Raw genomic sequence first — 23,502 nt, 5'->3', positions numbered from 1 at the left:
ATTGTTTGGATTTTAAAAAAATGATTGGGGATAGAGAACTTTAAATACTCCCCTCCCTCCATTACCAAGTGATAAGAGATAACATAGCTGATTGTTTTATTTAGGTTTGTGGTCGTTGATGAATTTTTCCAGGCTTTAGATCAGCAAACTTGAACCATCTTAATACTTGGATGAAAACATTTCAAGAAAACCTCCAGATGACAGGCTAGGCTAGAATTTTGATAGAACTTCCATATTTATCTTGAAACCTACATGGATACATGTAATCACCAACTCTCTCAGCAAAAAATATGCTTACAAAAAGGAATGCTGGATAGGTTTACTTAACCAGGCTTGAGTCATTTTCAAAAGTCCTCAGCACTTTTGCTCTCAGCAGAAATATTCTAATCTATGCCAAGAAAGTATCATAGTTTTCTGATATAATGTCCATTGATGTGAGACATTACCCATGTAAAAGTGCTTTCAGTATATAAAACTGTTGTGCAGATGCAAAATAAATGAAATGGCTGTAGAAATAAATCCGTCCAAGTATCATTAAAGTTTCCTTTCCTTTCCTCTGTATCCTTTCAGAACAATTGAAAAAGGCATTAGAATAGAATAAAACAGAAGAAAAGGGAAGGGAAGGGAAGGGAAGGGAAGAGAAGAAAATTTTTATTGGCCAAAGGTGACTGGAAACACAAGGGATTTGTCTTAATGCATATGCTCTCAGTGTACATAAAAGAAAAGATACATTAATCAAAATTGATTAGTACACTTAATGATAGTCCAGGTATAAATAAGCAATCCAATCATATTAGGAACCAGTCAATATAAATCATAAGGAGACAAGGAACAAAGTTACAGTCATACAGTCATTTGGAGATGGGTGATGGGAATGATGAGAAGATTAATAGTAGTGCAGACTTAGTAAATAGTTTGACAGTGTTCAGTGAATTATTTGTTTAGCAGAGTGATGGCATTCGGAAAAAATGTTCTTGTGCAGTGTTCTATAACATTGTTTTGAGGGAAGGAGTTGACACAGTTTGTGTTCAGGATGTGAGATGTATGTAAATATTTTCACAGCCCTCTTTTTGACTCGTGCAGTATACAGGTCCTCAGTAGAAGGCAGGTTGGAAGTTATTGTTTTTTCTGTAGTTCTAATTATACTCTGAAAACTGTGTTTGTCTTGCTGGGTTGTAAAACAATATAGAGGTGCAGATGACAGACTCAATAATTCTTCTGTATCAGCAGCTCCTTGGGCAGTTTGAACTTTCTGAATTGGCGCAGGAAGAACATTATTTGTGGTGATTTTTTGATGACATTTTTGATGTTAAGTGTCCATTTTAGATCTTGCAATATGGTTGAACTTAGAAATTTGAAGGTCTCTACTGTTGATACTATGTTGTCTAGTATAATAAAATAAGGAAGTATGAGAGAGATTTTCCTAAAGTCTGCCACCATTTTTATAGTTTTGAATGTGTTCAGATCCAAATTGTTCCAGGAGTACAATGAGGCTAGTTTTTCAACCTCCCATCTATATGAGGATTCTTCATTGTCTTGAATGCAACCAATCACTTGTGACATCTACGAACTTCAGTAGTTTAATAGATGGATTGGTAGAGATGCAGTCATTGGTATATAGAGAGAAGAGAAGTGAAGAAAGCATACACCCTTGGGGAGTCCCCTGTGATAATTGTACAGGTATCTGATGTGATTCTGCTTAGCTTCATCTGTTTGTTAGGAAGCTTATGATTCACTTACAAGTATATTCAGGTGCCGCTATCTGGTTTAACTTAGAAGAGCATCTGGAATGATGATATTGAGTGCTGGACTAAAGTCTATGAAGAGGGCCCTTGCATAGGTCTTTGGAGATGTTGTAGGATGTAGCACAGAGTCATATTAACAACATCATCTGTTGACCTATTTGCTTGGTGTGCAAATTGTAGGGAATCTAACAGTGGATCTGTGATGATTTTCAAGTAGGACATCACTAGTCTTTCAAATGTCTTCATAACTACAGATGATAGAGCAACTGGTCTGTAATTATTCAATTCTTTGAGGGTGGGCTTCTTAGGCACTGGGATGGTAGTAGAGTGTTTGAAGCAAGAAGGAACATAGTACATCTCAAGTGATTCATTGAAGATTTGGGTGAAGATGGGGGCCAATTGGTCAGCACAGACTTTTAAGCAAAGAAGGAGTTATCTTGTCTGGACCTGGTGATTTTCCTGGCTTCTGTTGGTGAAATAGATCTTGCACTTCCTTTTCTGTGATTACCAGGGGTTGTGAACCTAATGGGATCGGGTCAATTGTAGGGGGTATGGCTGTTGTTGATGTGTCTGGGATGGAGGTTGTGGAGAGAGGTGGCTATAGTTTCCTTTCAAACCTACAGTAAAACACATTAAGATCATCTGCCAGTTGTTGATTTCCTTCAGCTTGGGAAGGAGGCTTGCCATAACCAATTAATTACAATATAATTAATATTATATTATTAAAATGAAATGAAATTAATTAAAATAAAAATATAATAATATTAATATATAACATATTATGGAAGAAAGTAGAGCAACGTCTTTTGTTTCTTAAGCCTGAGAAGGCATAGTTCTTTCTTTTTGGCTTCAGGAAAGAAAAGAAAGATGGAAGACTTTTTAAAACAGAGGTCCAGGGTACAACTGAAAATCCACACGGTCTTTGAATTGTCCAGACATTCTTTCCAGTTTTTCATTATTGTTCCTGATTATTATTTCTTTTAGTATATTTTTATATTTGAGAGAGAACGTAGAGTGGAGGCTCTATTCAGATTTTGATTTAAATCCCTGAAACCTTTTGCCCTAATATTTCTAATGGGAGAAGCTTCTAGAAATATGACTTTGGCTAACTCTTAGAAAAGCACTAATAGATTATTGCCTTGGAGTTAATTATGATGGATTATTTACTTCAGGTTGCTTAATTCTCTACTATTAAGATTAACTTGCAGCTGCCTCTATAAAGCAGGCACAAGGAAGTAAGTGCTCTGCCATTAATATTTTCTAAATTTGCAGTATGAAGGATGTAAAAACTATGTTACATTTATAGATGTGTCCCTAAGGTGTTTTTTTTCACAAGCCAACTGGATTTTCTCTTTTTTTCTTTGAAGACATTTCACTTCTCAACCAAGAAGCGTCTTCAGTTCTGACTGGAGGGTGGGGAATGGAAGGATTTATACTACTTACAAACAGCTGGTCATTTGCATTCTTTCTGGGGAGTCATTGAGGCCATCTGGAGGCTTATCTGCATTGTCAGTCACCTGAGTAGTGCCAATCACAAGAGCAATAGAAGACAATACACTTAAATGGGAATCAAAATAACCAAAAACAGGGACTAAAACAATGAGTTTCACTTACTTGGCTACTGGTTCAGAGATGCGCATGCACAGATTGTCCGTGATGATGTCAGGGCGGATGGATGGAGTTTCCTGCTGTTGCCGCTACTAGTTCACCCAATCCAGTAGCAACCCACCACTGGACTAAACTAAACTATAAGAAACAAAAGGCTATACCTTCCACAATAAGAAAAATTAGAGATAGAATTGAACAAAAGAAGAATCAAGACCCATAACATGGAAGTATGTAGAGTAAGCTAGGCATCAAACACATGGCAAGTTCTCATGGCTATATTAAACTACTCATCAACATGACACTCCAGTGGTATTTATCTGTTCAATTTTCTTGGTGAATATGCATGGTACATACACACATGTGAAAATACATACTATATTATCAGTAAGACTCACCTTTGGAAAGGAAAAGAATGGGTAGGTGTTTTCCTGGAAAAGAAAGGAGAGAAGGCACTAAAGAAGGAAAAAAATGTTAGTCCTCATGTCCTCATGTCCAGGCTGGGGCTGTTGCTAAAAATCTGAGTCCAGATCAAAAATGATTCAGACTTTGGAAACTCTCTAAATGCTTAGGTAACAGCGGGAAATATTATCATCAAAGGACATAATTTCTATGTCACATCACTTGGGAGCAAAGGTTGAGTAAACACGTACAATAACGGACAAGGTTAATTTAGCTCATTATTTATTCTTAGTGAACTATTTCAACAACAGCAAGTTAATAGCATTCCATATCTGAAACAAATACAGACAAGGCATAGAAATTCTAATTATTGTTTCAGTAATTGTGGTTATTTATTCTGTTTGAAGTGGATTGACCTTTAGATTGGGGGGGGGTGTTGAGAAGAAGAAGAGAGATAAAAATTGGATTGCCTCAAGTCTTTTTGCATATATCAATTCAGGTTTTGCACACTGCATGCAATGAAGTTCGTTGCTAGTGTTTAACAGAAGACTAACACCCTAATGGGTTTCATAAATATGCAAAGTCCTCTCTCTTTCATTGCTGGCTCAGACTCTTGTTAAATAAGGAAATGGAAAATACTGTAATCTACCAACACACAGAAAAACAATAGCAGTCTACACCATAATTGTGGCATGCAGTATTATCCACTGTTCTCTTTATGACAATTTGATAGACCAGTGAGAAAGAATTATCTGGCCAGTTATGTTGAAAATACTGTCACCAAATCCATAGGATTTCTTCACATATGTATTCAAAGAGTTATATTTGGTGTCTTCTCTAGGATGATTGGTTAGTTAATTCCATGTATTAGATTTGTAAAAACCATCAACTCTAAAATTTCCTTAGGTAGCTAATAAAACATCAAAACTATAATCAAAACAAAACCACAAAATATAACTGCCTGGACAAGACAAACACAATAATCACAATTCACAAAACAAGGGCATGAAACCCAGCTTTGAAAGGTGGACCAGGTCTTAATAACTTTCCAGAACTCTTGCAAAGTGGGCACTGTACAAGTCTGGAGGGGAGGCTGTTCCAGAGTGTAGGGACTGCAATGGAGAACACACACTTCTGCAATCCCACAAAATGACAACATTTAAGGAAGGAACTTGGAGCACACACCCTACCTCAATGTATCAGGTAGACAGAAACAGCTGATTGCTTAAAAGTAAAACTAGTCCATGAAAGTGAATATTACAACAATCGTTCTGGGATTATAGGTGGTCCTCATTTAGTGACCACTGTTGGCACCTGGGACTTCATAATCAAAGTGGTTGCTAACTGAAACCACATTGTGCTTATGATTTTACCACGTCTTTCCTTTATTTTAGAGATTTGCAAAGATTGTATACTTGAGGAATGGTGGGGAAGTTATCTTTCTATCACAGTCATAATGATGAATGGTTGCAGTATGGAGTGGTCATTAAACAAGGACTGCTTGTACTATTTTCTATTATGCAAATCTCTCAAATTTTACATGCTTCCATAAGCTTTTTAAAAATTATTTTTCCAGATTTTCTATTTATTTATGTAATATACTGGTGCAAAATATAAAGAAAAATAGAAATAGGAAATTAGGGGAAGGAAAGAAGGGAAAAGAAAGTGTGGGATACACTCCCGAGGAAAACACTCCAGCCTCAATTTTTTGCTTTTACACACTGGCATATAACTAGCCATTTCTATAACAACAAATCTAGCTGATTGACAAAACTAAAGTCTATTATGAAAATCTCTCAAATAAAATTTACATGATTCTATAAGCTTGATGATATTTGTGCTTCGGTTTATCAAATGTTACACTTTTTTTTCAGAAAAAATCCTTTTTCCAAAGAAAATAAAAAAAGCAGAGGCTTAGAATTAGGAAAAAGTCTGGGGAATTATAGCTTCTCGTGTTCTCCAAACAGGCTAAGACCCCATCCTTCCTAACCATACAGGGCCAGATATCTCTTAAAGCAAAACACGTGGCAGGATCAAACTTCATATTTGCAATGGGATCATGGTGATGTTAATATGGAAGATGTCTCAAGGCTCACTAAATATTGGCACTGTTTTTCCGCTGATGTACAACTAACCCATCGTCCTTGTTCATTTCCACACCCTTCAAGCCACATAACGATATTCCTGAATCTGTTCAAAATTTTCTGCAGCTTTTCAAAATTTTCTGCAGCTATTTTTAGAGGCTCTGGATCTTTTCTTGTTTAATTCTTTGACTTAGTAAATCAGATTTGATTTGTCTTTCTTTGTTTCTTCATCCCTTACTGACAACAGTGTTTATCTGACGGAGTGGCTGTGGGTTTTGCCTCCCAAGGACAATCCCATCTGTCCGTCCATTACCCTGGGGGGGGAACCATTGACACCCTTGGAGAGGGTCCGCAACTTGGGTGTCCTCCTCGATCCACAGCTCACATTAGAGAACCATCTTTCAGCTGTGGCGAGGGGGGCGTTTGCCCAGGTTCGCCTGGTGCACCAGTTGCGGCCCTTTGTGGACCGGGACTCATTGCTCACAGTCACCCATGCCCTCATCACCTCGAGGTTCAACTACTGTAATGCTCTCTACATGGGGCTACCTTTGAAAAGTGTTTGGAAACTTCAGATCGCGCAGAATGCAGCTGCGAGAGCAGTCATGGGCTTCCCCAAATATGCCCATGTTACACCAACACTCCGCAGTCTGCATTGGCTGCCGATCAATTTCCGGTCACAATTCAAAGTGTTGGTTATGACCTTTAAAGCCCTTCATGGCACTGGACCAGGATATCTCTGAGACCGCCTTCTGCCGCACGAATCCCAGCAACCGATTAGGTCCCACAGAGTGGGCCTTCTCCGGGTCCCGTCGACTAAACAATGTCGGTTGGCGGGCCCCAGGGGAAGAGCCTTCTCTGTGGCGGCCCCAACTCTCTGGAACCAACTCCCCCCAGAGATTAGAACTGCCCCTACTCTCCCTGCCTTCCGTAAACTCCGTAAACTCCTTAAAACCCACCTTTGTCGTCAGGCATGGCGGAACTGAAACACCTCCCCCGGGCATGTACAATTTATGCATGGTATGTTTGTGTGTGTGTTTGTTAGAAAAATGGGGTTTTAAAATATTTTAAAGTTATTTGGATTTGTTATGAATTGTTGTGTTTTACTGTGAGCTGCCCCGAGTCTGTGGAGAGGGGCGGCATACAAATCTAAATAATAAATAAATAAATAAACAGTGTCTATCTGGCACTAGAGAACTTTATATTTTCAATCAATCAGAATAGAACTGGAAGGAACCTTGGAGGTAATCTAGTCCAACCATTTCAGACACGTGGCTGCCCAGTCTCTTCTTAAAACCTCCAATGCAGTAGTGGATTGCTATTGGTTTGCACTGATTTGGGTGAACTGGTAGCGCTGGCAGCAGGAGGCTTTGCCCACCCACCCTGGACATCATAAGTGTGCAAAGTGTGCCCAAGTACTCACACGCTTCCATTCCCAGACCAGAAGCAAAAGTAAGAGACACTTACTACTTCTCCAGTGTTGAAGTTTATTTATTTATTGGATTTGTATGCCGCCCCTCTCCGTAGACTCGGGGCGGCTAACAACAATGATAAAAACAGCATGTAACAATCCAATCCAATGCTAAAATAAGTAAAAAAACCTTATTATAAAAACCAAACATACATACAGACATACCATGTGTAAATTGTAAAGGCCTAGGGGGAAAGAATATCTCAGTTCCCCCATGCCTGACGGCAGAGGTGGGTTTTAAGACGTTTACGAAAGGCAAGGAGGGTGGGGGCAATTCTAATCTCTGGGGGGAGTTGGTTCCAAAGGGCTGGGGCTGCCACAGAGAAGGCTCTTCCCCTGGGTCCCCCCAAACGACATTGTTTAGTTGATGGGACCCGGAGAAGGCCCATTCTGTGGGACCTAAATGGTCGCTGGGATTCGTGCAGCAGAAAGTGGTCCCTGAGATAATCTGGTCCGGTACCATGAAGGGCTTTATAGGTCATAACCAACACTTTGAATTGTGACCAGAAACTGATCGGCAAACAATGCAGACTGCGGAGTGTTGGTGTAACATGGGCATATTTGGGAAAGCCCATGATTGCTCTCGCAGCTGCATTCTGCACGATCTGAAGTTTCCGAATACTTTTCAAAGGTAGCCCCATGTAGAGAACATTGCAGTAGTCGAGCCTCGAGGTGATGAGGGCATGAGTGCCTACAACTTCTGAAGGCAAGCTGTTTCACTGGCTAGTTGTTTTCACTGTTAGGAAATTTATCCCTAATTCCAGGTCGTATAAAACTATTTTTATGGCATGAAGCCAGCAATAGAATATTTTCAAAAAACCTCTTATCTTATATTTTGTTAAAATCATATAAATCAGATCTTTCTTCTTTCTGTCCTTCTCTAAACTGACTCCTGGGATATCTCATTTGGGGCCAAGTCAGCTGGAATTTACCCCTAGGAAACAAAGAAAGAAAAGTGCTTACAATCCAACAGAAAAGCACATTGGAAAGGACACAATTTTTCATTCCAAGAATCATTCCAAGTAAGAAAAGAATGCCACTAAAACTATGCAGCATCATTCTTGCTTGTATGGAGGCAATTCATCCAAGCTTCCTCCTATTTCAATAAAGAAATAGGTTTTCCACTTCGGTGCCAAAGTATGTCATGTCAAATAGCATACCAATACCTTTCTCTCTCTCTTTCAAAAAATCATTACTGTGCCTCCCCTATTGGCAATTTCTCAAAAATATAAAAGCATTAAAAGAATTGAATGACTGTTTTGTATGAATCGCCTGAGAGTGCATTAATCAAATATGTGAACAATTGCTCCAAACCAAAAAAAGCCTCTAGTGCATTGAGGAAAATGGCTCTGGGAGAAAGCTTTCTCTCTCTCTCTCCAGGTGCCATCAGATTCTGGCATCTCCAGCTGGAGGAATGAAGGTCCGTTTGGAACTGATAATCAGAGTAGAAAATGCTTAGGAAGGGACTACTTCAGCTTCAACCACAACAACACAAGAGCACACAACAGATTTAAACTTATTATTAACCGCTCTAAACTTGACTGTAAAAAATATGACTTCAGTAACTGAGTTGTCGAAGCGTGGAACTCATTACCGGACTCCATGGTGTCATCCCCAAACCCCCAACACTTTACCCTTAGATTATCTATGGTTGACCTATCCTGATTCCTCAGAGGTCAGTAAGGGGCGAGTACAAGTGCACTAGAGTGCCTTATGTCCCCTGTCCTATTGCTCTCCTATATCTCCTACACTTTTCTTCTATCCCTATATCTCGTCTTCTATTCTTTCATTGATATGTTCTATTCCTAAATCTTCTTTTCTATTCTTTCTTAGATATATTTTACTATGAGTATCTCTTCTATAACCTTCATCATGTATTTTACTATGTGTATATAGATATATACCCACTAAAACCCTCATTGTGTATTGGACTAACTAACTAACTAACTAAACAAACAAACAAACAAACAAACAAACAAACAAACAAACAAATAAATAAAAGAAGGCTGTTCAGAAACTGTTTAGCTCTGACCAGCCTTGCTTTAAGTGAGTTATGAGGAAACAAATGTCATCAAAGTAATATATGCCACATAGGGATGTACTGAATGGCTTGCATTATAACCTTTCAGATAACTTACACTCTTTGAGGATCAGGGAAAGCATTGCTCCATTCCTCTGTCGGTTTTCCTTTTGGGAAATGGAACAGATTATGGGGCTGGGGCGAGTGAAGATCTGTTTCCCATTGTGGCTGGGGAGAATTAATTGTGCAGAAACAAACTCTTAATTTCAAACACTTGTCCTGCATCGTAAGTTCCCACAAGACTTCTTGAGTCTTGAAAACGGAGCTGTTTCTCCAACAGTTGTCGCATGCAACTCTTTGAAGAGCGTTTGGAAACTACATATCATGCAGAATGAAGCCGCGCGAGTGTTCATGGTCTCCCCCAGGTATGTTTCTCTAATACGTTGCAGGCTGCATTGGCTGCCAATCGGTTTCTGAACACAATTCAAAGTGTTGGTTATGACCTATAAAGCGCTACATGGCATTGGACCAGGTTACTTACGGGACTGCCTTCTGCCACATGAACCTCAGCGACCAGTCAGTCCCCACAGAGTCGGCCTTCTCCAGGTCCCATCGACTAGACAATGTTGCTTGGTGGGGCCTAGGGGAAGAACCTTCTCTGTGGGGGGCCCGGCCCTCTGGAATCAGCTCCCCACGGAGATTTGTATCGCCTCCATCCTCCTTGTCTTCCATAAGAATTTTGACAAGCACCTGTGCCAACAAACTTGGAGACACTAATCATCAGCCTATGAATGAATATATGCCTTCCCAATGTGGCTGGGGAGAATTAATTATGCAGAAACAAACTCTTAATTTCAAACACTTGTCCTGCATCGTACGTTCCCACAAGATTTCTTGAGTCTTGAAAACAGAGCTGTTTCTTCAACAGTTGTTGCATGCAACTCTTTGAAGAGCATTTGGAAACTACAGATCATGCAGAATGCAGCTGCGTGAGTGTCCCTATGAATGAATGTATGTTGAATGAAAAGTATGTTGATGGATTGAATATGACTGTTTTAAGATTAAATTGGGTTTTTAGACTTTGATTTTAGTTTTATTGGATTTCAGAACTGTATTTTTTTCATGTATTGTAAGTCGCCCTGAGTCCTCAGAGAGGGGTGGGATAAAAATCCAACAAACAGACAACAAACAAACAAACAAAAAAACAAGCAAATAAATAAATAAATACAGGGGAACACAATTTATCAATAGGAGTCTCTGTACAATGTATTTCACAGGTGTTGAACTTGATTGTGTCATGTGATGAATCGTGATTATTTTGCCTTTGTGGAGCCAAGGTGAGTGTGGCCTGCACGTGATGCATCGGACTGCCAGTTTGACACTTCTGATCTAGGTGAAAGGATTCATGTTATGGTGACTGCACAATACTAGGACTCCCCATGGATGAGTTCAGAAATATCTGTTTGCAGAAACATCTGAATATTCTTTAAAACTCTGAAGTCAAGCGATTCAAGCATACCTATATGGTCTTGCATTGTGTAACTTAGCATGTGCATAGATTTCTCAAGCTATAAATACAACATTTGATTTATTAAAAAGAGCGGCCAGTTAATATCTTGATATACCTCTGAGAGACATTTTCATAAACAAATATTTATATCCAATTGAAGACTTGGCTTTACCTCCTTTTGAATTAAGTAACTTTGTTTGCTTAAATGCAAAGCATAACACCAACTAAAGATTTAAATATGTGGCCTAAAAGATGCAGATAGGAGACAAACCTGTATATGCGACAAAATTATTTTTTATAGGTAGTGGTGATGGTAATGATCAGAATTTACAATCTATATACAAAATATTTTACATTTCACTCAGGGGAGGGTTTTACTTACCTTCCCAATTGGTTCTCATTGTGATGTTTTGCACGCTACCAAAAATAAATTTTCTCTTCCAAACAATCCCCATTTATCTAACCCAATATTTTTTCAAAAAAATAAATAACATAACAAATAAATTTATCTGGCAAAATAAACGTCCTAGGATCCGTTTAAAATATATGCAAGACAAAAAGGAGGATGGCGGATTGGCATTACCAAATTGGAAAGAATATTATCATGCCTCAACTCTTGTCTGGGTTCAGGATTGGATACAACTATCTAATAAAAGACTACTTACATTAGGTCACAACCCCCAATCTGGCTGGTACTTTTATTTATGGGAAAATAAACCCCAAATTCACAAATACTTTACCAAGGAGCTGATCAGCTATGCTTCTGGCAAAGGAATAAAGAGGCAGGTGGGAGGGCCTTTTTACAAGCAGCAGAACGGGAGAAACCTTCAAAACAGTAAAAAAATTGCCATAAAAAAAAAAAAAGATGGTGGCATCCACAGACCGGCACCAGCTGATCCAGTTCATTGATATCACTAGCAGGTCACTACCAGTTCAGGCAATCTGGTCCAAACCAGAAGGAACCCACCTCTGATCTCACCACAAGTTCCATAGCTAATTCTATACCAAGAAGTCTGAGGGACTATTCAAAGCAGACTTGGATGAGTAGGCAAAAGCTGGACTTTTCATGTTGGTAAAGTTCTTCAACACAGATGCTATTATGCTGGACTAAATATAACTTTGGCTTCACCTTCTCAATCTTCTCCCAAATCAGAATAGATGACAATCTAGGAATCCAAATTAGAAGGGTGGTATTTTGACTGGATTTACCTCAGTGGTGAAATCCATTTTTTTTTTACTATGGGGGTCTGTGGGCATGGCTTGGTGGGCATGGGGTGGATTGGTGGGTATGGCTTGGTAGATGTGGTAGGGGAAGGAGACTGCAAAATCCACATTCCCTCCAAGTTCCTGGGGGAAGTTTCTGCAAAATCTCCATTGCTACCGCATTTTGGGGCCAGCCAGAGGAGATAATAAATATTTTACATAATTTATTAGATTTGTATGCCTCCCCTCTCAGAAGACTCGGAACGGCTCAAAACAATAGTGAACAATGTAAACAAATCCAATACTTAAAAAATATCTAAAAACCCATATCATTAAAATAACCATACAACTCAATCTTACCATACATAAACCATATTAGCAAGGGGATACCTCAATTACCCCATGCCTAGTGACATAGGTGGGTTTTCAGCAGCTTACAAAACGCAAGGAGGGTGGAGGCGGTTCTAATCTCCGGGGGAGTTGATTCCAGAGGGCCAGGACCACCATAGAGAAGGCTCTTCCCCTGGGGCCCACCAGACAACATTGTTTAGTCGACGGGACCCGGAGAAGGCCAACTTTGTGGGACCTAATCGGCCGCTGGGATTCATGCGGCAGAAGACAGTCCCGAAGGACAAGGATATTTGTAATTTCTCTGAACTACTCAAAATTTCTGCTACCAGTTGTCCAAACTACTCAAAATTTCCACTACTGATTCTCCAGAACCTGTCAGAACCTGCTGGATTTCACCCCTGGTTTACCCTGTTAGATTGGGTTTAACTGAAAAGGCAGGACAACAGTATAGCAACTACAGCTGTTTATTATGTAGATCGGTACAATGACTGAATTGGCTGTCTGACAGCCCAACTATGAGGTTGCTCTATTTTCCCACTGTTATTGTGGACCAATGATTTTAAACCATTATTGTTTCTGCCTGGGATGTGGACCTAAGAGAAGTCCGAAGAGATTTGTACGAGACGAGAAGTCCGAAGAGATTTGTACGAGACTTCACTCCCTATTAACATATTTAACATACCCAATGCGCAGTTGGTGCCTGCTGGTCAGGAAAAGAAGCAGGGGAACAAAAGCATTTGGTAATTCTTCCCACCACAAGAAAGCTTCCTCTCATGACCATCTTCATGCAGAATACTATGAGTACTTTTGTTCCCAGCTTATGGACCTTCCTATTTATTGTTGAGTTGATATGCACCCGCTAGGTTTCAGGTTTTCTGTTTCCATGGAGAATCTTTCTATTGTATTCTCTAGTTTTACTGACAGAAAAGAAGAATATTGGTCCTTTCTTCTTCTACAGGCGGGTTCTTAGTTTTCTAAAGAATGATTTGGGGTGGTAAAGAGGGTGGTAAATCTGTCATTTAAAAACAAGTTTTACACAAGTCATATCTGATTTCCTAGGTGTAGATTAATAGTAAAAAAAGCTATAGATATTTATGATGCTGGATCAGGATTTATGCAAACGCCAGTGAATAAAAGCATTTGTGTGACTTTTTGAATAACCAAAAAGATGTCTATTTAAACCTGCCGAATGAAATAAGAGAGCCTGGGTGGAGAAATCACACTTCCTAGATGTATCTCGCAGTGCTACTATCCAATGCATAAATATTTCTATATCTCTTTAAATATCATTAAAACCAAAAGTCAATTATTTACAGCAGTGCAGTGGTTGTGGCTGATATATTCTCTCTCTTCTTTCTTTCTTTCTTTCTTTCTCTCTCTCTCTCTCTAAAAAAATGCACTCAGTGAAATCCATTAATATACTGGTTAGAAATAGGAAATTTTAAAAGGTAGCTTTCACCTGAATTTCTTTCCTGTTATTAATGTGTTGTGTTTTAATGGTTGCCTTTGCTTTCAAGCAGGATTTTTTTTTTGATAGAATATGGACTATTTTTTCATGGGAGTTCCTAATTATCTTTCCTTTAGATTTTTAGACTTTTAGAGATCTTGTTTCCCTATGATGGGGATGTTTAACATCTAAAAAACATTATGTAGTTATTATCCCTGTGAAGATATGGGTATGCTTTTTGTCACGTTAGAAAAAAATATACACTGATGGGCAATAATTTCATGTGGGTGGAGGAGAGTCTAAAAGAGGACAAGGTGTGGGAGAGATGGCATGACTAATCTGTCCCTACTCCCATAAGGGGGAAGAGGGAGAAATAGAGAAAGAAATGGCTACAAGAAAGAGTTGATGCCAACGTGATTAGCTCTAGCCCACTGGCTGCTGGTAGGTAGCCCTCAATGCAACAGCACTCAACACAATTTTCTCCAGAATAGCGCCAGCGGACTCACCCCGCTGGCGACATTTGCAGGAGGGTCGGGGAGACACCGGACTCCTGGTGGCCGCCATCTTGGATCTCGGCTGAAGTCTCGCGAGGCGAGACTTCGGCCGAGAATCAGGCCAATCGTGGCCTGACTGCTGACGTGTCCGGGCGGGGCTTGCCGGCTCTATTTAAGGGTGCGCAGGCCCGGGGCTAAGCCTGTCGCCCGGACTTCGTCAGGAGAGCAGACACCCACCCGCCCTCCCTATTTTGCAGTGTGCTATTGTGGGTCGCCCTAGGGGGCCGAATGGGAATTTTTTGCGGCTTTGCCTCTTAGCCGGGCCGTTTTTTCACCCATTCCACTCTGGGGAGATGGATGTGCGGTTAGGGGGTGCTTGCACCTGTTAGGCTAATTGGCTTACCTTTGGTCATTTGGGTAGGCAGGTTAGGGGCGGAAAACTGGATGGTGGTTTAGCAACTGCGTGTTCTCTGTTGGGCATCTTTGGGGATGATTGACAGGTTCTCTCCAAGCTTGTGGTGGAAGCGACCTGAGCAGTTGGGGGGAACCTGTCTTTGGGTCCCGCACCTTTAAGTCCCCTGTTAGGGGTTAGCCGGCGGGACCCCCCTTATGCAAATGCATGGCAGGGTCTCAGGTGAGGGAGGGGTCCCTCACCTGGACTAGCATGGAGCTACGCCCATAAGTTGCCCAGGAAGTTTATCTGACGTCATTTTCCGCCCCGGAAGCAATTGTTTGACCCTGCAGGTCCATTGTGGGGTCATAGTTAGGTATGTTAATTTATGCTAATTTAGTTGAATAAATTATGCTAATTTATGTTAATAAAAATGACCCAGTTTAAATCCAGCTCTTGTGTCCGTGTCGTTACTCCGTCTCTTCTGCAAATGCCTAACTTTTAGAACTCTTTGCAAAATAGAACGCATATATTAGCCAAATAATAATTTTTGAAAAGTTTATAGATTTCAGCTCTTTTAGCTTTCAAACTTATTTGAGATGCCCCTTGATGCACTTGGCCTGATATTGTTTGTAAAAATGATTATGATGTTCGTCCATCGTTTTCGAAGAGGACTTTGACATCTTGGAGAGGATGTCAAGACTTGCGTGTGAACTGGATTAAAGTGAGGAAGAGATGCACATAGTCATCCTCACTCTCTCTTCCTAGATTCCATCTTGCTCTAATAGCAGGACAAGTGTCGAAACAGTTTGTTTGTTTGTTTGTTTGTTGATTGATTGATTGATTGATTGATTGCATTTATATGTCGCTCACTCCAAATGGACTAAGTAAAAAAAAACAATTAAAAACATCACTAAAATCACATGTACTTGCAACATACTTGCAACAATCAGTCTTAATTCCAGTCCTGTCGGAATTTATTGTTGGAGATGGTCTTGGCACAGTGGTTGGCTGGGGCATCTTTCATGTCTTGCCATGCTCTTAGTGTACCAGATCGATTGCAGAGACCGCCTTCATGACCATTGTCCTAGTTGTCCTTATCTAGTAGATTTCATCCACCCAGTTCGCCGGAATCTGTCTTTACATGCTTGGGATAGACAAGTCCCTATCTCACCAAAGGTCAATGACCCAATGGCTACTCTCAACCTGGTTTGGCGAGCCTGTTGGAGCTGTTGCCCAGGGTGTGACTGCTGCTCATGCTATAGCTCCCGGGAGCCACAAGTGACAGCTGAGTGACAAGTGGGGACCAAAGGTGAGTAAGCTGCCCTAAAATCTGCCCTAAAATGAGCTGCTGTAAAAAGGACATGACATGCTCCTACACCAAAGGTGATCCCCACCCGAACACCCCAAACACCCCCAAAATAAGGACAACAACAGTAGCAAAAATAACATTGACCTATTTCTTGATGTAAGAGATTAGAGCCATTCTAAAATAACTATTATGAAAAACAGATGGGGGGTGATTATGAAAAACAGATGGGGGAGATACTGTATTAATAGTAGCTTTTTGTTTTGGGTGAGTGGAATAAATTGCATTTCTATTGACACATTAGCTTGATGTGCTTTTGTTGTACCACGTAATGAATGCTGCTTATTCTTCAAGCAACAATATATGTATTTTATATATAGAATTAGCTCTGCCCTTTCTTGTTGAAATGGCATTGACTGGAAAGTTAATTGCTTGTTTAATGTTCAATATTATGCTTGCTTTGGCATTACATATACTGCAATTGGAATATTATGGATTTTATGCAACTGGTATCCCTCCACAGGTGATTTTTCTTTTTGTATCGAAGGAGGCTTCTGTCCACATCTGAGAAAATTTACTGCATATAAGTATATGCTTATGCAAACTGCACAAAAGGAAACCTCATTAAAAGTAGAAACATCAAAGAGCACACAGCATTCATTTACAAAATTGCCAAACTGTAATGCCTAGCATAGAATAGTGTGTACCAACAAGACTCTTCTCAAATGAATTGATACCCTGCACCAGAGATCAGTTCCTCCTGATTTGGACCAGTTCGCCCGAATCTGTAACGGGCAGCTTGTGATGTTATGATGACATCACTGAACTGAATCAGTTGGTGCCGGTCCATGGGCACTGCCATCTTTTTTAAAAAAAATATTTTAATTGATTTTTCTTTAAGACGAACAAGACAAACAACATTTAACATTTAGAAGAGCTACCATTGCTCCACTAAGTATAGAAGTCTTACTAATACAAAAAAGAAAACTAATTGTAATTCAGATGAATACAGAAAAATAATTCTTAATATACTACTCTAATATAACATCTACTTCAATATTTCCATTTTAACGTTATGATTAAAATAATTGAAATCAATTAATAAATCTAAAAGCTTATTCATAATATTTCTTAATATACTACTGTAATATAATATCTGCTTCCACATTTGTGTTATAACATTGTGGCTAAATATATACAATCAATTACTAAGATTAAAAACTTATCTATAAAATTTCAATATATCATTTCTTCAATTTAATATTCCACCAATTATATCCTTTTTTTAAAAAAAATTGAAATATTTTTTGGATTTTTTTTAAAAAATGTTTCTTCTGTGCATACATGGAAACCAAGTTTCGAGCACTGCACCATCATTTTATTTTTGGCAGGGGTTATTTTTTGAATTTTTTGGGAGGGTTTTGCAATGCACATGCATGCAAAGCACACATATGCTCAAGTGGCGCAGCCATGCAGAGCAGGAAGAAGAGAACCGACAGCGAGGTAAGTTGGAACCCACCCCTCCCCTGCCTCTGAATCTAATGCCATTATAAATTTTTGTATGGCAGCAATGACAAACAGTGTTATCAGGAGGCTTCTAGAAAGAGAAGAAATGTGATTCCCAGCCATTTCGACTTTCCTTGTGTGAATAGTTGAAATAAGAACTCAGATGAAATCAGTTGCATAATTATATGCTTGTAAAAGTCTGGTTTTGCTTATGTGTCTTTAAGTTGCATCCCTCTGATGATTCTTCTTAAGAATGGAATGCCAGCTTGTGCTTGTTAGTGACTAATTGATTGCAGAACTTATGCCTGGAGATGAAGCAGTAGATTCAAGGATGTGCACCACTATGTTTATTTAATACCTCCTTACTTCCACAGTAAAACATAAGGTCAGCTTGTTAGAATAAGGCTTAGATGTCTCTCCCGTATCAAAGCTGCTATGTTGCATTTCAAAGAATGTGCCCGTAATGTTTTCACACAATGAAGGATATTTCTGTTTCCCTTTTGATTATTTCTGTTTTCATAACAGTACTATTACAAAACAATTTTTGTTGGGATGTGCCATTAAAACACATGTATGCTCAAAGCACTTTGGATCAAACAGTTCTGCAGAAGTACAAGGTAACTTTGTGACTTTTGCTTTTGACTCATTTGGTACCAGTAACCCACCACAACCTGCTAGTTTCGGAAAATAAAACAATCCTTCTGATTCTCTCCATTGATTGGCCTTTATTAGATCAGTTTTCCTTAAAATCCAGAAGCCTTCTGTAACCACTGCTCAGAAGACCAGTGATTTTTTTTGAAATAATGTGGGGGATGCACATGGACAGGTCAAATATGAGAATGTTTAAATGAGAATCCCTGTTCTGTTGGCAGGGTCTTCTGGTAGACTGTAGATGCTTTTGACACTAGAACATCTGGATGGTTTCTCTCATCAACATATTTTATGAAATCAATCAAAGACATGCCTTGAAGAAATAGTCACAACTTAGTAATAAAAGAATTCCCAAATCAATCATGGCTTCTCTGATTTAACCCTATCCATAACACTCATTGATCATTAATTGATCAATGATCCTTTCCATCATCCTATAAAGAGGCGCTCGTGCGCCCCCTCCTCAAGAAGCCTTCCCTGGACCCAGCCGTACTTAATAACTACCGGCCAGTCTCCAACCTTCCCTTTATGGGGAAGGTTGTCGAGAAGGTGGTGGCACTCCAGCTCCAGCGATCCTTGGAAGAAGCCGATTATCTAGGTTCCCAGCAGTCGGGTTTCAGGCCCGGTTACAGCACGGAAACTGCTTTGGTTGCGTTGATGGATGATCTCTGGCGGGCCCGGGACAGGGGTTTATCCTCTGTCCTGGTGCTTCTTGACCTCTCAGCGGCTTTCGATACCATCGACCATGGTATCCTTCTGCACCGGCTGGAGGGGTTGGGGGTGGGAGGCACTGTTCTTCAGTGGTTCTCCTCCTACCTCTCCGGTCGGTCGCAGTCGGTGTTAGTGGGGGGTCAGAGATCGACTCCGAGGTCTCTCCCTTGTGGGGTGCCACAGGGGTCGGTCCTCTCCCCCCTGCTATTCAATATCTACATGAAACCACTGGGTGAGATCATCCAAGGGCATGGGGTGAGGTATCATCAGTACGCTGATGATACCCAGCTTTACATCTCCACCCCATGTCCAGTCAACGAAGCAGTGGAAGTGATGTGCCGGTGTCTGGAGGCTGTTGGGGCCTGGATGGGTGCCAACAGACTCAAACTCAACCCGGATAAGACGGAGTGGCTGTGGGTTTTGCCTCCCAAGGACAATTCCATCTGTCCTTCCATTACCCTGGGGGGGGGAATTATTGACCCCCTCAGAGAGGGTCCGCAACTGCTCTAAATTTGACTGCAGGAAATACGACTTTAGTAACTGAGTAGTTGATGCATGGAATTCATTACCTGACTTTGTAGTATCATCACCTAACCCCCCAAAACTTTACACTTAGACTAGCCACTGTTGACTTCCCCCTGATTCCTAAGAGGTCAGTAAGGGGCATGCATAAGTGCACCAAAGAGCATTCCGTCCCCTGTCCTAATGTTTTCCTCTTACTAGTATCATATACCACCAATAAATACTTCACAAACAAACAAACAAGTAAGCAAACAAATACATTGGATGGACTACTGGACCATTTTACATCTATAGGTGGATCAAAATTATATATTCTGAACTGAATCAGAATAGTATTATTTCTGAAAGAGTTCCTGCACTTTTATTAAAGATTACAGATTTCTGTGTTTCTCCCAAGAGCTCCCTTCCACTCCATTTTTTGCACAGTAAGAAAATAAAAAAGTACCCATTAATAGGAATTCAAACTTATATTTAAAATACACATTTCTCTGTCACACACGTAAAGCTTATTTTTAAAAGATGTATTCAACTGCTGACAAGTGCAGGGCAATATTTAAAGAAGTGTGAAATGAAGTAGATAGCTGTCTTCTGATCTGCTTGTTAATCTGATGAATACTGATCAGGATGTATCATACAGAAAACTGCATCTCCATCTTAAAAAAACAACAATGCAAGAGAAAAGCTTTACCTGCTGACTTATTCTTGCTAAATACAGGCAGCAAGTATTGTACTAGAAAAATAACACTTCTGAACTAAAGACTGAAATGAGAGGTGGGGATGATGGTCCTTGATATCCTTTCCCCAGGAGATCAAAAGTATTTTGTGGCAATAAATCAGAGGTGGTTTTCTTTTATAGCACTGGGCATAGGTTCATAGTGTAGGTTTTCCTGACAAAAAGCCAAAAGACTTGACAGATCTCAACAGTTTTGTTCATAAGTGTTTTCCTAATAACCATTTCATCCCACTAACCAGCTGGTTCTTGGACTAGCTAAGCCTGATGAATTGAATAATGGAAACTCTACTAGTCATTTTTCACTGTTCACAGAACGAGATTTCATTTTCTCTCTTGAGCTTTTTCAAGGAACTCTTGAGAGACTTATGTGAGAGAGATCTTATACAATTGATTTTTAAATAATAACTTGGCTGCTCCATCTCTTCTATTGCTCCCTGGACAGGTTGGCATAATACACACACTCACACACACCTCTAATGAGCAGTGCAATTTTTCTCCATTCTATACACTTTTGGAAATGCCTGTTTTAAACCTTAGCTGAAGACACTGAGAAAGACAAGGGGAATTGTATAATTTTTGTATAATTCTCATAGTTGGACTACCAAGAACAGTTACTGCAGCCTAGAAATCTGTCTTCACTTTGATCGTTAGATTACCAACATTTTTTTTCCAAAAAGCTTTTTATTTTTTTCTCCACAATAAAAGCATGCTTATAACATCATATACCTTCAATACAGCTTAAACATATATCTTCTTGAATACACTTTTAAAAAAGAATCACATACCCATTCTATTATATCTCGCCCTTTGGTATATATTGCTTAATTTTTGCTACCTCTTTTTCTAATTTCATCATCCGGATAGACAAATTATCTTCCAATTAAATTTATTGCTAAAATTTTCTTCACCTGCTAAGTAATATATCTCTAACTTCTTAAATCTAAGCCATAGTGCTTCCTTCTCATCCTTATATACTTTCCTAATAACTAAAAGCCCTTACAGTGTTCCCTCAATTTTCGCTGGGGATGCGTTCCGAGACCGCCCGCGAAAGTCGAATTTCCGCGAAGTAGAGATGCGGATGTAAATACACAATTTTTGGCTATGGACAGTATCACAAGCCTTCCCTTAACACTTTAAACCTCTAAATTACCATTTCCCATTCCCTTAACAACCATTTACTCACCATTATTACTGGTATTCACCATTGAATAAGACACTTAGTAATCCTGATATTTATAAACATAATTATTTTATTTATTATTTAGATTTGTATTATTTATTAACAATAATTATTTTTTTTGTTATTTATTTGCAAAAATTATTAGTTTGGCGATGATGTATGATGTCATCGGGCGGGAAAAACCGCAGTATAGAAAAAAACCCACGAAATATTTTTTAATTAATTTTTTTTAAAAAACCGTGGTATAGGCTATTCGTGAAATTCGAACCCGCGAAAATCGAGGGAACACTGTATCCCACAAAAAGTCCATTTTGACTTACATTTAATATTCAACATCAAATTATATTAATCCTTTATATATAATTTCTAATTTATAACCTGTCTAACCCTCTCTTAGTCTGTCTTTCTGTCTGTCTCTCTGATCTCACTTTCTGTCTCTCATCTCTCCCCGCCTCTATCTCTCTCTGTCTTTGTCTCTCTCTTTCTGATTCACTGGTGCTCTCTGGGTCTCGTGGGCACTTCTTCAGCCTCTGTTGATGTTGAATGCACCTTAGTCACTTGGGGAGATGCACGATTTGGAGGTCTTGAGAAACATAGAAACATAGAAGTCTGACGGCAGAAAAAGACCTCATGGTCCATCTAGTCTGCCCTTATACTATTTTCTGTATTTTATCTTAGGATGTGCATTATTTTACATTTGGAAACATTAAACTGCAGTTTCCATTGCTTTGACCATTTATCTAGTAAAGCTAAATCATTTACCATATTACAGACGCGTCCAGGAATATCAACCCTATTGCATACTTTAGAGCAGCGGTCCCCGAACTACGGCCCGGGGGCCGGATGCGGCCCACTGAGGCAATTTATCTGGCCCGCGGCAGCCCACGAGATTTTTTCAATAGATATAATAAGCTCCCGAATCTCCTGTCAACTCACCGTGGTCTGCTGCTGAGCGAGGAAGCGGTACGGAGGCAAGGGGCGGGGAGGATAGGAGCGAGATAGAGAGAGAGGGAGAGAGAGAAAGAGTGAGAGATACAAAGAGGGAGAAAGAAAGAGAGAGAGGGTCAGAGAAAGAAAGAGAGAGAAAGAGGGAGAGATAGAGAGGAAGAGAGAAAGGGGGATAGATGGAAAGAGTGAGAGAGAGAGAGACAAAAGAGAAAAATGAGAAAATGATGGAGAGAAAACGAGGGAGAGGAAAATGAAACAAATGAGAGAGAAGGAAGAAAAGAGGGAAGAGAGAAATGGAGAGAAAGGAGGGAGGGAGGGAGGGAAGGAAGGAGAAATGGAGGGAGTTTGTTGATTTAAGTTACTTTAGTACTTAATTATTTAATTACTTCTTTATTTTAAATATTGTATTTGTTCCCATTTTGTTTTTTACTTTAAATAAGATTTGTGCAGTGTGCATAGGGATTTGTTCATAGGTTTTTTTTATAGTCCGGCCCTCCAACAGTCTGAGGGACAGTAAACTGGCCCCCTGTGTAAAAAGTTTGGGGACCCCTGCTTTAGAGTCATCGGCAAATAGGCAAACCTCCCCTACCAAACCTTCCCCTATGTCACTCACAAACATATTAAAAAGAATAGGACCCAGAACAGATCCTTGTGGCACACTGCTTGTAACCTGTCTCTGCTCAGAATACTCACCATTAACAATAACTCTCTGATGTCTACGCTTTAGCCAGCTGCAAATCCATTGAACTATCCAGGGATTAAGTCCAATCTTCACTAATTTATCTATCAGCTCTTTATGTGGAACCGTATCAAAGGCTTTGGTGAAGTCCAGGTAGGCAATATCCACGGCACCACCTTGATTCAACACCTTTGTGACATAGCCAAAGAAATCAATGAGATTAGTCTGACATGATTTGCCTTCAGTAAAGCCATGCTGATTTGGGTCCAAAAAACTTGCCTAATCTGGCTGCAACTAAAAAGAAAATTAGCTGTATAAAAGAAATCTGAAAAAAATGAAAAGAAAAATAAATGCAGGAAATATAATGAAAACCATAAACACTTGGGCTGCTCCAATTATTTTATATACTTACAGGTAAAATTAATTGGACCCAAGTTGACTTAGACCCACCTAATAGGAAGGCAAGAAAATTAATGACCATGAATAATGCTTTCCATCCAAGAAGCAATATTAACGGCTTTATTTTACCAGCAGTAAAAGTGG

Source organism: Erythrolamprus reginae, chromosome 1, assembly GCF_031021105.1.
Source record: "Erythrolamprus reginae isolate rEryReg1 chromosome 1, rEryReg1.hap1, whole genome shotgun sequence".
In the NCBI taxonomy this organism is placed as follows: Eukaryota; Metazoa; Chordata; class Lepidosauria; order Squamata; family Dipsadidae; genus Erythrolamprus; species Erythrolamprus reginae.
Note: the sequence above shows the minus strand (reverse complement) of the source record.